The sequence below is a fragment of the Macrobrachium nipponense genome, chromosome 31, assembly GCF_015104395.2.
Source record: "Macrobrachium nipponense isolate FS-2020 chromosome 31, ASM1510439v2, whole genome shotgun sequence".
Lineage (NCBI taxonomy): Eukaryota > Metazoa > Arthropoda > Malacostraca > Decapoda > Palaemonidae > Macrobrachium > Macrobrachium nipponense.
The window spans coordinates 23309583-23327307 of NC_061093.1; positions in this window are offsets into that span (position 1 = coordinate 23309583).

Sequence of the window (17725 nt, forward strand, 5' to 3'; positions counted from 1 at the left end):
CTCTAACTGGAATACTGGGAAATATGGACTCAACATCAAAACTTACCATGAAGAGATCAGAATCTTGCCTTAAAATGTCATTTTTAAAATCAGATGTGTTTTTACGTTATGAGTACTATGGACGAGTGGTTCTAGGAGAGAAAAAGAATTTCGACACGAGTTCTCAAGCTGAAATGATGAGTCATGTAAGTTATTTATCGTGGCGAGACGAGGTCAAGACATGTAGGCACACAGGGTCGGTAACATTCTGGCGGTGAGGTAAGGCTGGAGTTTCTCACGAAACAAAACAAACAAAAGAGCCTTCGTCTTCAAGATGAATCGGCGGTTATCAAGTTTTAGTAAAACTTTACCAAATTTACCAAGTTGTATCCATACTCTGTTTTTTTCTATCTGTCCACCCGCCTGTGGAGTTTGCGTATGGTAACCCTGGATCCCGGGCTTTAGATAGGTTCGCTATGTGTAAATTTTAGGTAAATAAAAGGATATCTGGGTGTTCATTTTACACTGAAAAGTGTTTTAATATTGTACTGTATGCGAATTACGCCGTTAATCTTCGAAATAGATATTATTATTATTGTTGAATGTAAGCTGTGTAACTATCTAAAGCCCGGGACGCAGTGTTACCATACGCAAACACCACAGGCGGGTGGACAGATCAGAAAAAAACAGAGCATAGTTAGGTTTCTGTAAAAGAAAACTGTTGAGATGTCTATTTGTCTGTCCGTCCGCACTTTTTCTGTCCGTCCTCAGATCTTAAAAACTACTTAGGCTAGACGGCTGCAAATTGGTATGTTGAGCAATCCACCTTCCAATCATCAAATATACGAAATTGCAGCATACATAATTTTCCACTTTATTAAAGGTTAAAGTTAGCCATGATATTGTGTCTGGCAACGCTATATGAAAGGCCACCACTGGGCCGTGGGTGAAAGTTTCATTGGACGCAGCTCATATAGCATTATCTGCAGTACAGAAAACTCGTTTGCGCATTTTTTTTTTTTTTTTTTTTTTTTTTTTTTTTTTTTTTTTTTCAGCTGCTCTTAGAGACTTAGACTTTATGTTCACTTAAGGCAAGAGTCCACTGTCGAAAAACTGGGGTTTCATTTGCGGTGTTCTTATGCCGAATATAAAATATTGGATTCGATCGATAGAGTTGACCGCGGTAGGTTTTGTTTATGTGGGGGCCTTCTTGTGCATATCTTTACGAGGAATGTTACGGCAATCTTGTTTGTTTCAACATGACAAATTCTCGGTATTATTATTATTATTATTATTATTATTATTATCAAAACCTTCATTGGAAAAGCTGAGTGATACTTCCTCAAGTGACCCAATACGAAAGTATCCATTATGGAAAAAACAGAAAAATAAAATATAGAAGATAAATAACCACGAATAATGTAAGCATGGTAAATAACACAGAAAAACCTTACTATTCTATTTTTATCAAAATTCAATCATAAATGTAACATAAATCCCAGATTTTGACGGAGACTACCTTAGTTATATCTAAGGGCAGTGTTCAACTTTCCGAGGTCTGCTCACTTGAAGGCAAAAAATGGTCGCCCCCCCCCCCCCCACACCCCCCTCCCCCCCCCCCCACCGAGAGGTTACAAAAACAATGTCTATTTTCAGTGTGTACTTCAGGACCCCTACATATTATGTTTTACAATATATATACATATATTCTTTATATACTTAAGGTGGCTAGGCGTAAGTTTACAAAACCGTTGTGCATTCGAACGATTTGTAAGACTGATTATTATTATTATTATTATTATTATTATTATTATTATTATTATTATTATTATTATTCTAGGGGTCCTTTATTACACACACCGATGGACGGTGGAACAGCCTCCCAGAGATGACCTAGTTTTGAACTTCAGGGCTTCAAGAGACGGTGCAATACATTATGACCCTAATACTCTTCACCTTCCATTTTAATACATTTCATCTATTTGTTAATTTATTATTTTTTTCCTTTTTTAATAAGTGGGGTCTCTTCTGAATTTCCCTTTACCTCGTCTTATTCCTTCCTAATGAACGCCATATTCTTTGAAAACTTGATTTTCAAGTCAGTGGCCCCTGAGGTGGGCATGTTCCATTTGAGTAGGTTTCATCTTCTGAATAATAATAATAATAATAATAATAATAATAATAATAATAATATTAATAATAATAATAATAACATTCCGACAGTTATATAACGACTGAAAAGGAGAATAGTAATGATTCTCGAAAGCTCTCTATGCAGATCCACTTTCTTATTGTACAGAACCGCACAGGACTGTATTTCTTTTCTGTGTTATAAAACTCCACAAAGAAACGCACCTCCTATAGAACAAGAGGAGAGACGATGACAAGAGACTGCCAAACCCGAGGTCATTCAAGAAGAATAAAAAATATATAATTAACCAGCAATTGGGGTGAGAAGAAACAAATCAATACACCAAGACATAACAAAGTACATGGGTTTATATTCCCTTTTAATTACTATTAAGAGTTTCGGCAAGCTGGGACCTATGAGGTCATTCAGTGCAGAAATGCAAATTGACAGTAAAAGGTTTGAAAGGTGTAACAGAAGGAAAACTTCAAAGCAGTTGTACTACGAAACGATTGTTAGGAAAGGGTGGTCGGGAAGGTGGAAGGAAAGAAAGAGAATATGAAAAGAGGTACAGCAAAAAGAACGAAAGGGTTGCAGCTAGGGGCCGAATGGACGCTGCAAAGAACCTCAAGTAATGCATACAGTGCACCACATGAGGTGCACTGAGGCACTAACCTCTCCTATGAGAACCAGTAAAACGTAAGAAGGAACTGTGGTTCTCTTTAGCGTGACAAACATCGAGGCACCTCAGCAGGAAACGTGGAAGCCGATGTTTTGAAAAGCAACCTGGTGCATTGGTTACGTGGTGATAAGAAGGTGGTTGGCTGAGAATAAGCCAGCTTATGCCAGAACATGCCCTCGCCCTAAGGCGCTTAAGTGTGGTGAGGTGTGAGAGGGAAGCAAATGGCCCAGTGAAGACCTCAGGACTCCATCGACCAACTGGAAAAACGATTTTGCAGCTTTAATATGCGCAGTCCTTAACTTAGACATCATTGATTCTATTATGAATACAGAGAAATATCGGCATATTTGAGACAATAGTACTATTTGCATTCTCTAAATCAATAATAATTTGCTTTCTCCTTCATCAATCAAAATAAATTCATTGCACCCGGTAATAATGACAGGAAACGTACATCTGTGATAGCAATAATTACTTTGCCATTATCAAGCCAAATGAGAGAGCATCAGTAATTTTACAGAAATGTTAATTACCCTAAGCAACCCAAATAATAATAATAATAATAATAATAATAATAATACTAATAATAATAATAGAAGGACTGATAAAAGTAGATGAAGACCCAGAAAATATACAGAGACAGGAGAATGACAAACAGAACAGAGGAAGGTGGCACAACAAACCAATGCACGGACAATACATAGACAGACTAAAGAACTGGCCAGCGATGACACATGGCAATGGTTACAGAGGGGAGAGCTAAAGAAGGAAACTGAAGGAATGATAACAGCGGCACAAGATCAGGCCCTAAGAAACCAGATATATCCAAAGAACGATAGATGGAAAATAACATCTCTCCCATATGTAGGAAGTGCAATACGAAAAATGAGACCATAAACCACATACCAAGCGAATGTCCGGCACTTGCACAGAACCAGTACAAAAAAGAGGCATGATTCAGTGGCAAAAGCACTCCACTGGAGCCTGTGCAAGAAATATCAGCTACCTTGCAGTAATAAGTGGTACGAACACCAACCTGAGGGAGTGATAGAAAACGATCAGGCAAAGATCCTCTGGGACTATGGTATCAGAACAGATAGGATGATACGTGCAAATAGACCAGTACGTGACGTTGACTGACAAAATCAAGAAGAAAGTATCACTCATTGATGTCGCAATACCATGGGCCACCAGAGTTGAAGACAAAGAAAGGGACAAAATGGATAAGTATGAAGACCTGAAAATAGAAATAAGAAGGATATGAGAATATGCCAGTTGAATTGTACCATAATCATAGGAGCACTAGGCACGATCCCAAGATCCCTGAAAAGGAATCTAGAAAAACTAGAGGCTGAAGTAGCTCCAGGACTCATGCAAAAGAGTGTGATCCTAGAAACGGCGCACATAAGTAAGAGTGATGGACTCCTAATTGGAGGCAGGATGCCAACCCGGAACCCCACACTATAAATACCACCAGTCGAATTGGAGGACTGTGATAGAGCAAAAAAAAAAAATAATAATAATAAATAATAATAATTAGGTCAAAAATAGTAATGATAATATAATAATAAATAAATAAATAAATATAAATGAATAGAGATAACCAAGGTGAACTTCAGAAATGATAAGCTTATTAGATGACCAACGGAATAAAAGAAAAATAAACCTTCAGTTGAAGAGAACCGAAGTATTTACTATCAATACTAAGGCAAGTGGCCTAACCTTCTCTCCCACGTAAGTGTCTATATCAGCCATAAGGACCGACAGTAACACAAGACAGACGGCCGTATAACGTTCTTCAATGGCCTCCACAAGACCACAACTCGCCAATCGACCCGATAATCTCTAAATAGAACTGGGAAAATCCGCTCGTAGGACATTAGGAATCAGTCCATTTTCCTTCTCCTCCGTCGAGTTCTGTTACTTCCTCTAACGAAGAGATGTGACCTAATTCCCATGAAGACGGACGGCGTTTCCTGAAGAGATCTAAAGTATCAAAGGAAAGTTTTTTTTTTTTAATCGCAGAATTTTTACTTATACAATTTAGAAAGAGTCAATACCTCACCCCCACCCCCACTTTTTGTAAGTACCGACTTATCCGTTTTCACATAAGCAGGGTATCTGTGTATCATGACGGTCAATGTTAAGATGAACAATCCCTATACAAGAGAATGACGACATCAATTTCCTCGATTGTTTATGATTCGGTGTGCCAGCTCTTCGGGATTGATGGATTCCAGGTCTTTATTACCTGAGGATAATGTGGACTGACAGCGGCCTTCTCTTGTTGGTCCATCAGATCCGAGGCACTGACGTTCAGAAGGATAGATAATACGGAATCTTTGAATACTATCGTAACTAACGAGATGTTACGCAACGCAACTCCTTAATACGAATCAGGGAAGTTTACAGCTTATAGTCATCTGAACGAAGTTGTATAGGTTTATTAAACAAACCCACGCAATTATAGTTTTGTTTTCATCTATTGTTATTATTATATTTCAGTAGCTGAAACCTATTCACGTGGAACAAGCACACCAAAGGGGCCATTGACTCGAAATTCAAAGCTGCCAATGAATGGTGGTTTCAACCTCCCACCGTAGACCCCACACTGCAGCAGTAAATGATCACCATACAGAGCCAGTGTTTTTCGTCACCCCTAAGGGAGACGCGACCACCCACGACATCTGAGTGGCATACCACGACACTAACCACTATACCAGCAGACCAGCAAATATAAAGGAACAGCATTCAAATGCATACTGTACTCAAAATTGTTTTATGTATATTATTAAAACTATCTATCTATTGTGGTCAAAATTGTTTTTATATATATTATTAAAACTATCTATCTATTGTGGTCAAATTGTTTTATATATATTATTAAAACTATCTATCTCTTGTGGGGAGGGCAATGAGCTCTCATTCACGTGGTTCATCGTTCGATCCCGGTCAGGGAGCCCTGCAGTCAACCTGGGTGTGAATAGGTACACAGACATCTAGGGGTTGAAATTGCAGGTCATGGGACTAAGCACAATCTGGATATTAAGAGACATTTGTAGCTTAACATTTGTGAATATAAAAGTCTCGGTGTCTGTGATATATATACATATATATATATATATATATATATATATATATATATATATATATGCGTGTGTGTGTGTGTCTGTGTCTGTGTATGTGCGTGTGATATATATATATATATATATACCATATCCATCTAAAACCTGAGTATTACAATTATTTCAGGCAGTGAACTCTTTCGGTTTCACCTATTTAAATAAAATTAAAAAAATACTAAGGCTAGAGGGCTGCAATTTGGTACGTTTTGATGATTGGAGGGTGGACGATTAACATACAAATTTGCATCCCTGTTGCCTCAGTAGCTTTTCAGATCAGAGGGCGGTGGACAGCAAAAAAAGTGGACTGACAGATAAACAGCCATCTCAACAATTTTCTTTTACAGAAAAATAAAACGTCTGGCAGCCAATATATGACAAATACAGAATGATGACGCTAAGCATAGCCTCATTATTATGTAAGAACAACAATATATATATACACACACACATATATATATATATATATATATATATATATATATATATATATATATATATATATTATATAGTTATATATATATATATATATATATATATATATATATATATATATATATAGATATATATATAATATATATATATATATATATATATATTATATATATATATATATATATATATATAGTATGTATATATATTAGGGCTTGTGCCTTGTATGATAAGGCGCCTATGAGGTAATGTTAGACTAGCGATAATCTTACGCTAAGTCGGTTGGTATTGCACTTCCATCTTCAATGGAGTGTCTGGGGGTTTGTAGATCATTTACGAAGTCGGTATTATCTTGTTGGTTATTACGACGATGTGTTAAACTCATGGTGAGGAGGTTCTTGTAGAAAAACACGAAATATAAAACTATATGTATTCTTCTGAAGTTTTACATGCTGAAGATCAGATATGATTGTACAAGTCTTCTAATAACGATAGCTTGATTGCTTCTGCCAATGATGATGGCTAATCCTATTCCTCTACATGATAAAGCTTAGGTAAAGAGGTACAGGTCTTCTAATGACGATAGCTAACTCTGTTCTCCTGTCTACCATCTCTGTTACAAGTTATGAAGGAGCAGACAGTAGTTCGAACATATAAACATACATACAAATGACATAGTTTCATACGAACACACAATCAAATGAGACACGCTACAGATCACGTAGGCCGTTTGAATATAGGTCGGGGGGTAGTTGTCTCAAGCAGGGAGCTTGGACTAATGTTTATAATTGAATGACTACAGGTGACAGGCATGTTATCTTAGCCTACATACTTATTGTATAACCGTCATCTTTAGCGTCTCTAGTCTGATCACATTCCTGCAAGCAATCTTTATATATATGGACTACATTCCATATTTTTATTATGTAAACACTTACATTAGCTCGGTCAGCTACCAAAACCAGCTACTGAATATTACTCAAACTTGACTTGCATTTGACTTATAGGAGTGTGATACAGACACTATGTGAATATATATATATATATATATATATATAATATATATATATATATATATATATATATATATATATTAGTAAATAAAATCAGGTATCCATGAATTGATTCAAGTAGTAAAATATAAAACAATGATATTGGTAAATAATAGTGGATCACGTGATATATAATGATACAGTTTTTTCACTTCATCTCATTAAGATACATATGCTACAGAAATACTAATGTACTCTGACAATTGCATAGAATGAAGATTACATGATAAAAAATCATATTTTAACTGATAAAAAATTTCATATATGAATTGATAAAATTATTAATGTTTATGCTAACTGTTATATATCTGTTCATTAATCAATATACTAACTATATAAACTGCAGATATTGGTAAGATAAAAGGTAACAGATTGATTATAGGCTACCTGATTTTGTTTTATTTTACATATGTATATGGATACATAATAATTATGATTAATATATGTGCACTTTAAATAGATTCCTATTGCGTACACGCAAAGATATATTTCGATTCTGTTATTTATGATCATTTATATAAGAGATTCCTATTGCGTACACGCAAAGATATATTTCGACTCTGTTATTTATGATCAATTATATATAGGATACATGATACTTTATATATATAGGATACATGACCGAGGTTATACTACTTCACTTTTAACTAACGTTCGAACAACTTTTCGACCATTACACAGTTCCAGACACCACCTATGGCCCAATGAAACGGCCTATTTCACAGGGTTAAAACGGAAGGGGAAAATTTTGCCTGGGCGGGTCCAACATTCTATAATTGCGCTCATACTTATTCTCTGCATCCTAAGCTACACGATTACGTTCGCGATGAATAAAAAAAACATCCCCAGCACGAGTCCTTCGCCAGCAAAGTAGAGTTGAATATCCTTCGGGTCGTAATTGTCGGGAAGTATGTCCCTTTCGTAGTCGATTCCGACAGCCGCCGGAGCATTCCGCATTAAAAACGAGATTAACGACGAGATACGGTGTCGGTCGAGATTAACGACGAGATACAAGGTGTCGGTCGAAGAAGTCCATGAAATTCCTTCATCATTGTAGGCGGTTGTTACTTGACTGTAGTCGTCCGCTGCGACGAACGATTTTTTGAAGTTGCGATGTGAAACTCTCGTACTGCAGGATACTGTAACCAGGTTCCATTAATCAGCCTGCAAGTGAAATTATACTTGTCACAAGGGCAAAGTAAATTCAGACGACATCCAAATACAGGGGGGGAGAGAGAGCCATTTAGACCAGACTTAACCCACTGAATTCGCTGATATTTTGGAATTCAAAAGAGTCCGCTGTACAAACTTTTTTATCCATGGCATTAACAATGAGTGAACCCTATCCAGGTCTATGAGGACTGTAAAAATCCATCCAATTAATTATAAAAAATAAACAGATATTCAATACGAATCCCAAAGAAAATTCGATATTACTGGTAGTAAGTTACTAGACAAAGAAGTGTGAAACGGAGCTATTTGTAAGATTGCCAGGCAACATAAGAGTCAAAGAGAAGATTAATCATGATTCTCTATTTCTCTATGCTAACTGAAATTAAGTTGTGATACAAAATCTGATCCTATGTGCCCTAACAAAAGTTTCATATTCAATATTCTCGCGCGCATCCTCTGAGGTTAATTTTAAAAACTTTATTAATAGGTAGGAGATGCAACGAAAAAAACCCACTATGTAACTAATTTCTAAATAAACTTTGGGTTTTTCAAGAAAATGTGACATTTTCCCATGAATGTTTTACTTGAATTGTAATAGGCTAATGTTGCAAGTAAATATTTCACATATATATCTTGATACTTCTAATGTCTATGAGGTTCAGAAAATTAATTCATTTTGTTGTTATAGAAATTCTATTTGCTTATTTTGTTATTATTTTTAAAATGATTGCAACTCCTTAGCTAAAGTTTGTTTTCATTGCGCACACCGATAGACACTTGTACCTAACGTCTGCCATGCCCATGAGAAGTTCGAGCTAGGCAGTCCTTTCTCCAATCAATCTGCTTTTGCAAGCGCGAGATGAAGCCTGTGGTAAGCAGATTATTGAGGTTTAAAAGGAACAAATACTGATACGGCAATGATGACGTCGTCACTTGGCAGGAGATTGCTCTCAGCCAGCTAAGAGTTACGTTACTTGCTGTAATAAATACGACTTTAGGATAAATTTATTATCTTTTAATACTCGACCCACACGAAAAGAATGTCTGAAAAAAAAACAGTACCAAAATTGAACAATATATTAGTTCAATGTTGGAAAACTGCATGATTATGTTAAATTAAATATTCCTTATTGAAACTAATGAAAAAGGTTTCCATACAAATTCTATATATATATTAGCCCTGTATAAGATTCATATTGGATTATTCCATAGATAACATTTTCACTTCTAGACTTCCTGACTTTAAAATCTCTTTTATTTTATTTTATTTATTTATTTATTTATTATTATTATTATTATTTTTTTTTTTTTTTTTTTACATTGACTACGAATATAAATCACCGGGACAGACAATATGTCAGTAGGTTTTGATATGTGTTTTTGAACTTTTAGCTTATTGATTTTATCGTGAATTCCTTTTTTTTTTTATTATAATTTGTAACCCTTCCGACTTCTTACGGAGTGTATTATATTGACTCCACTTGTATCCATATTTATTTTATTTTATATATTTATTTATTTATATTTTTTTATATATATTTGATAAATTAATGGTTGGCTTGAATATGTGGAAAAGTGTTCTAGCGGCGTACCGTATAAGACTACTTGCGGCATCAATTCTATAGATACAAGATATAAATGATAAAGGTATTTAAAAACCGCGAGAACGCTATAATCCAGTTCGGATCCAATATCACAGTTGTAACTCGTAAGACATTGACACTTCCTATTTAATGATCCGGTATTCTACCAAACCGATTGACTGGGTGATAAAATATATTATTGGTTTTCTTAATGGATAGGAATTCACACAACGTGTTATGGAGATTATTATTGATTTACACCACCCGAGTCACAGATTATTAGTGTTGAATTCCATTTTACTGATTTAGCACTCATAAATATTCCTAACGCACTCAATTGCGGTGTTTGTTTTTAGTGCTATTAATTCTATATAACGTGTCAAGGAACTATTAACACTAAGAATGGGTTCATTCCACCCTCTGTCAGACTCATAAATTCTGTTAATAATTCTACGTATTTTCTTTCAAGGATTGATTTTGCACAGGATAGGCCCGTTAACTGACAGGTGTCTTAGTGTGTCCCTTGTTTTCATGACACGTGTTACAATCAGTTATGTGCTTTTTATATCTGTAAGCATTGTAGGCCGTAAAATAGTGATTTGGCTTTCTGTGACATAATAAGGAACCCTGGATGACGGAATGCAACCAGTTTAGGACAATTGGTATGAAAGAGATTATTACTACTACCTGGTCGTTAGTCCATCTGCTGTGTTCTTCGGGTTTTCCTCGTCACGGACCTACATATAATATTACATTTGATTACATTATTCTGATACACATACTTTAAATATACTTGTGCTTTAGGGTTTCTGCTCGAAGTGTTTATTGTTTTTGCTTAGCCGCTGACCGTGTTTCCGTCCGAAGTGTTTATTGTTTGCTTATTGCTGCTGACTCTGTTTCCGTTCGAAGTGTTTATTGTTTTGGTTATGTCTGTTGACTCTTGCTTTGTTCAGTTTGTAACAGTTCTGCGCTCCAACCCAGATATTCAATGCTCGCGATCTCTTGGGTTAAGGAATTTTCTTGTTTAGATACGGTTTTAACAATAGGCACGGATGTTTCTATATCTTTTAGTCCAATTAATGGTTCTTTGCTGTATGGTGCGGGATTGCGGGATAATGCGTCAGCTATGATATTTGCTTTCCCAGGTAGATATCTTATCTTGGCTCCAATAACCTGAATGATCATTTGTCACCGAGTTCCTTTTGGACTGTGATTAAAGCCTTTGAAAAACTCGGTAAAGAACTCATGTTCAGTAAGGACTTTATCAGGATAGCCATAGATTATGAACTTAAAATGTACTAGTGTTAAAGATACCTAGCCCTTCCTTGCCTATTACTGCATATTTACTTTCAGAGGGCTTTAGTTTACGTGAATAAAAAGCTATAGGGAAGAACTGTTTATCATATTACTGAAGTAATACCCTCTTACCCCTTGGTCTAGGCGTCTGTTTGCAATAAAAAAAATTCTTTATTTAAATCAGGGATTTTTAAGTTAGGTGAGCTGCATTTTCCGCTTTTAAGATATCGAACGCCTGTTGAATGCTTTTCAGACCATAATAAATCTACGCTCTTCTTCGTAAGATCTGTTAAAGGAGCTGTCATGATTTGAAGAGTTACATATTTACATACGATTGTAATACCCACTACAGCGCAAAAGTGCTGTATCCCCCCTTTTACGTTAATAAGTACCGGAAAGTTATGAATAGCCGACACCTTACCATAGACTACTTTAAGACCTTGACTAGACACATAAAACCTAGATCAACATGTTCGGTTTTTTTTGGTTTTTAAAAAACTCACATTTAGATATTTTACTCTGAGATTATTTGTCTTTGTCTCTGTAGCACTAGCTCTACTTTATGTGAATGTACTTCTAAGTATTTAGAAAAGATTACAAGACCAACCATATAAGCATGTAGGGTATCCCTTAAAGTCTCCAAACACTATATTATAATTGGGGCGCAACGTAAGCCGGAGGCATACGTAAAAATTGATAATGTCCCCTGAGTGTGCTGAAAACGGTGTATGAGGTACAATCACTTAGGTAATGGTATCTGGTAAAAGCATTTAAGTAAGTCCAAGTTGGTGAAAAAAATTTATTCTAACCTAACAGAGATAAGATGTCGTCGGTACATCGCACTGGAAACTATCGGGAGTCGTTTCCTTGTTTAAGCGACAGAAATCTACGCAGATACGCCAAGTCCGATCTTTTATGGCATGACTTTTGAGGGAAAATTATATGGGCTATTTGATTTCCTAATGGCTCCTATTACTAACATATTTCAACTTCGTCATTTATCTCTATTTTGAAATTGCAGTGGAGAGTCTATACGAAGGTACGTATATAGCTTTATGTTTGTCCTTAGACCGTATTTTGTGTTAAATTACATCCGTTTTTCCCAGAGATCAAGCTAGTGGAGAAACTTCCTGGTATTCAGGTAAAAGATAAAAAAACATTTTCTGCTGAATCACCTCTGCTTGAATGACTTTACTGATATTACTTTAGATAGATTATCAGAGAGATTCATCCACGACTGGTTGGGCGGGATTAAAAGTTAGCAACAATAAAAGAAATGCGATATTTATATGTATATGGTTTTTGTGGATTACTATATTAAACCTTGTTTGCAGCGAGTCAACCGTGTCTAGGGCTTTGTTCGCGGAAATCGTTATATTTCAGAGTGTCGGGAAGGATTAAAATTTCATTTCCCAGCAAAGTCTTTTTACACGCACTAAGACATTCGAGGGTGCATGCTTCTCGAGATTTTGCGTGCAAAGTGCGACTGCGGTTGTGGGAGAATTCTGTTGGGTCATTTGAACAATGTTACGATTTATGAGACAAATGTATAGTTCCTTTATATAAAGTAATTATTTGATTAACTGTCTCATTTTTGTTCCAAAACGGATTTTAATATGTTTGAAGGTTTATAGGATTTCCCTTTGATAAACACGCCTTATTTTGCAGGATGTAAGTTAATATTTTGTACCACCCCTAGAGAATCTTACAATTACACTAGATACAGATCATGTTTTTTTTTATAACTATAGAGGTATCTGTAAACGCTCGCTTATCCGGACTTCTCATTAGGGAAGTTCGAACAACAGACGGTGAGTCCGTAAATACAGGATATTACGTGTACTAAAGGAATAAACAAGATATTCTAATTTTTACGGCGCGTACAGTCGGGCTTTATCCACCACTACTTATAATAACTTACGTATTAAAAAAAAAAAAAAACAAAAAAACGAAAACCTGCTCTGCTTATTTATACGGTCGTGTGTTTCATAGGAAAAATCCTTTTTAATTCAAAAAGATATCGGTATGTATGAACCAACAGCGCTTTTTCCCACCCCACTCTGCTAGAGTCGCTTATTGTATGGAATTTGCTATGCTTTGAACACTTCGGCAGTTTTTGACTGACCTTGACCGCTTGACTAGTGACACAGTCACCGAGTTTGCTTGTTTGATTCTGAACGGGCTACTGTTTCTATTTTTTTTTTTTTTTTGTAATAATTAAGATCCTTCTCTTTATTACCATCGGCAACGTATTGTGTGTTTTTAGCATTATGTTGCTGGTTACGTATAAAGCAATGAATGACGAACTATTAGGAACTGAGCGATTACTAATAAGACAAGTTATCACTACTGCATTCAATATTAACTGTTGTACTTCATTCTTTGCTAAAATTTGAAATAGTGAGGGATCCTGGTCAGCGCATTTAGCCTGATGAAAGTTTTTTACAGACTTGTTATTCCTTGCAATCCAGAGCCATATTTTTAAAGTTAAGTTGAGTCATTGAGGTTCGATATTTTATATAACTAAAAAACTCAAGGCTAAACTGCGATCGGGACTTGCAAAGGAGCATTAATGTCATGACCCGAAATAGTGTTACCCTCTAATTTATATAGATTTGTACGGGTGTTCCACTTGTTTTTTGTGTGTCTAATCACTACGGTGCTTAACGACCCTATCCATGCATCTGTATAAATACAGACGTCCACTGCGTAAACGCATATTCACTGTTTAATATGATTTGTTACGTAAGGGATTAATAATCACCCAAAATGATAAAAATTAACATAGTATATGATTATGATCTTTTTTCAGTAGAACTTCTGGAAACAGACACTCAAAGATAAAAAAAAGCTCGGAGCAGTAGCGAAATCTCAATGATGTATTAATTTCGTAAAAAAAGTAAGATTAAGAATTTCTCGTAACTTCAGCCACAGGAATAACGAAATTCGACCTGCAAAGGAAACACTCAAAGTTACTCCAAATGAGAATAAAAAAATTGTACTTAGCTTGCTTTTGTGGGAAGTCACGGTGTTCCGATAACGACACACGGCCCTTGGTCCTCCTTCTCTATTTAGCGGATGACCTGGTTTGGCTTCAGTTTCCCCCGTGCGCGTTGTTTCGATGATTCGAGCCCTTGAAAGATCCGATGCTGCAGACGCGTTCGGTTTGTGCTTGGAGTGCCGGGAACGCTCACTAACGATGTTTTCTTGAATGATTCTAATGAGAGACGAAGCTTGCGTTGTCGTAGGAAAAAGGACACGTCGGTTTTGTTTCTTGAAGTTATTCACTAACGATGATACTAAGTTGCTTGAAGAATCTCTTGCTTTCGTCGTCGTTGAAGAGTTCTTGTTGTTTTCTGAAGTCGCTCACTAACGATGATACTATGTTGCTTGAAAGAATCTGCTGCTTCCGTCGTCGTTGACTTCTTATGATACATGATTTATTATTCTGGTTTTTTCTTCGTAGGACGTTGTAGAGTTCTTCTGGTACGCTGGCCACCAATATTAGGGCTTGTGCCTTGTATGATAAGGGGCGCCCTATGAGGTAATGTTAGACTAGCGATAATCTTACGCTAAGTCGGTTTGGTATTGCACTTCCATCTTCAATGGAGTGTCTGGGGTTTGTAGATCATTTACGAAGTCGGTATTATCTTGTTGGTTATTACGACGATGTGTTAAACTCATGGTGAGGAGGTTCTTGTAGAAAACACGAAATATAAAACATATGTATTCTTCGAAGTTTTACATGCTGAAGATAGATATGATTGTACAAGTCTTCTATAACGATAGCTTGATCGCTTCTGCCAATGATGATGGCTAATCCTATTCCTCTACATGATAAAGCTTAGGTAAGAGGTACAGGTCTTCTAATGACGATAGCTAACTCGTTCTCCATGTCTACCATATCTGTTACAAGTTATGAAGGAGCAGACAGTAGTTTCGAACATAGAACATACATACAAATGACATAGTTTCATACGAACACACAATCAAAATGAGACACGCTACAGATCACGTAGGCCGTTTGAATTATAGGTCGGGTAGTTGTCTCAAGCAGGGAGCTTGGACTAATGTTTATAAACAATTGAATGACTACAGGTGACGGCATGTTATCTTAGCCTACATACTTATTGTATCGTCATCTTTAGCGTCTCTAGTCTGATCACATTCCTGCAAGCAATCTTTTTATATATAGGACTAACATTCCATATTTTTTATTATGTAAACACTTACATATATATGTATATATATATATATATATATATATATATATATATATATATATATATATATATATATATATAAAGATAAAAGGCCCATAAAGCACCATTTACACGTTGCAGCAATACATTTCAGACGCTTTCCTGTGTCCCTGTTCACTGGTAAAATATTTTACAGTGAAATGGACACAGACGAAAGCGTCTGAAATGTATTGTTGCAACGTGTAAATGGTGCTTTATGGGCCTTTCATCATATACATATGAATATAGATATTTGCAGGTGTGTATCTATATGTATATACTATATGTATATATACGTGCACAACATATGCGTGTGTGTGTTTGTGTGTGTGTGCTAAATAATTTTACGCTTCTCTCATCAAAAAACCTTAAAGAAAAAAATTGTTAACTCTTAATTTTGTAAAATCTGTTTGGTTCATAATCATCTGTGACTGAAATATTAAAATTTCCAGCTCTCTTTTTAGTTACTTTCCCGACGAAGTCTATTTATTGATTCATTTTTAAAGTTGTCTCCATTTGCATGGTTTCTGAAGCCGTCGAAGTCTTCAGGAGCCTTCAATTACTCCAAGTCCTTCCGAAGGCTCCGTGAGGAATCTCCAGAGGCAAGAAATGCCTCGGAGCCAAAATGAGGATCTGGGGAATTCCAGGAATTCTAGTGGCGTTTTCTGATTCGAACGTTTTGATCGGTTGCAAAGAAAGGCAAACCATTGTTTGCGCTTGGTAAATTAAACATTGTTATGAAAATCCTATTGGCTCTGATCCTTTACTGGATCAGTGGTACCTTTTGTAAATGGAAATTGGATCCAAAATCACGGATTATTATATTGGTAAAAACGCAGTAGCTCTTGTTCTGGGAGTACTTTTTGGCCGCGTTACAAATCAGTACATTGAAGACCAGAAGGCTCTCCAGATTGGTCAAGATGCTGCCGCACAGAAGAATGACGACGACCTTTACTGTGCTACGGAAATGATCTCCCTTCTGAAGGATGAATGGAAGGATGCAAAGTCGGAAAACCTTTCCTCCTAGATGAATTCGACAAAATGAACTTTAACGGAAGCCGCTCTAATGAGAACGAATCAAGAATTACTCGACGAGTTCACGGAAGAAAAGCATAACGTTGAAAAGATAAGTAAAAAATCGAGACTGCGCTGAAGAGGAAAATAAAACTTCAGCAGAGGAAAATAGAGGAGTTGGAGGACGCAATAATCCAGAAGGCCAAGGAAGTTGAAAAGGTAAACGAACAACTTGCGGACGGAAGGAGAAAGAATGTGGAGCCATCGAGAAAAACTGGAAGAACTCCAGAACCAAGCTGTGGACAATGATTTTCTACTGCGGGTACCTCGAAGAGAAGGTGAAGTCCCACGAGGCAGAAAGAAAGAGGCTGATCCAGGCGATGACACAACTCGAAGACAGATTGCAAGCCCCACAACAAGAAGTGCCTATTCTCGCAAGAATCAATCCATAGAGAAAAATCGCAGTAATCAGACACAAAAGAATCTAGGCGATCAGAAGGTCCATATCCAGAAACCACAGTTCAGTCTCTTCCAAAGAAATATGCAAAAATGAATGAGAAATTAGAAGAACGAGAACGGCTAGTTACCGTGGATGCTTGGTTGAAGAAAACAAGGTAAAAGGAAACATGTTCTATAAGCTTGGACGTCTGGAAGAAGCAAGTGAATGTTTCCTCAGAATATTGGATATGGACGACGATCAAGTGGACTACAGGCTGAGACTGGGATTATGTTTCTTGTTGCTTGGCAGACACAGCGAAGCTATGGTGCAACTTGAGAAATTAGATAATAGAGAAGATTTGGTTGCAGCCGCCAAAACTCTGCAAAGAATGCAACGTCATGGCTGTCCATACTACATCCTAGGTATTGCAGAGGATGCTAATTTGAAGGCAATAAAGTGGGCCTACAGGAAGCGGGCACTTAAGTTCAACCCTGATAACTGCCAAGGGTCTGAAGAAGAGGGATATCGCAGGATGGATATCATGCAGAAGGCCAACTATGCCAACGAGCTCCTATGTGATGCCG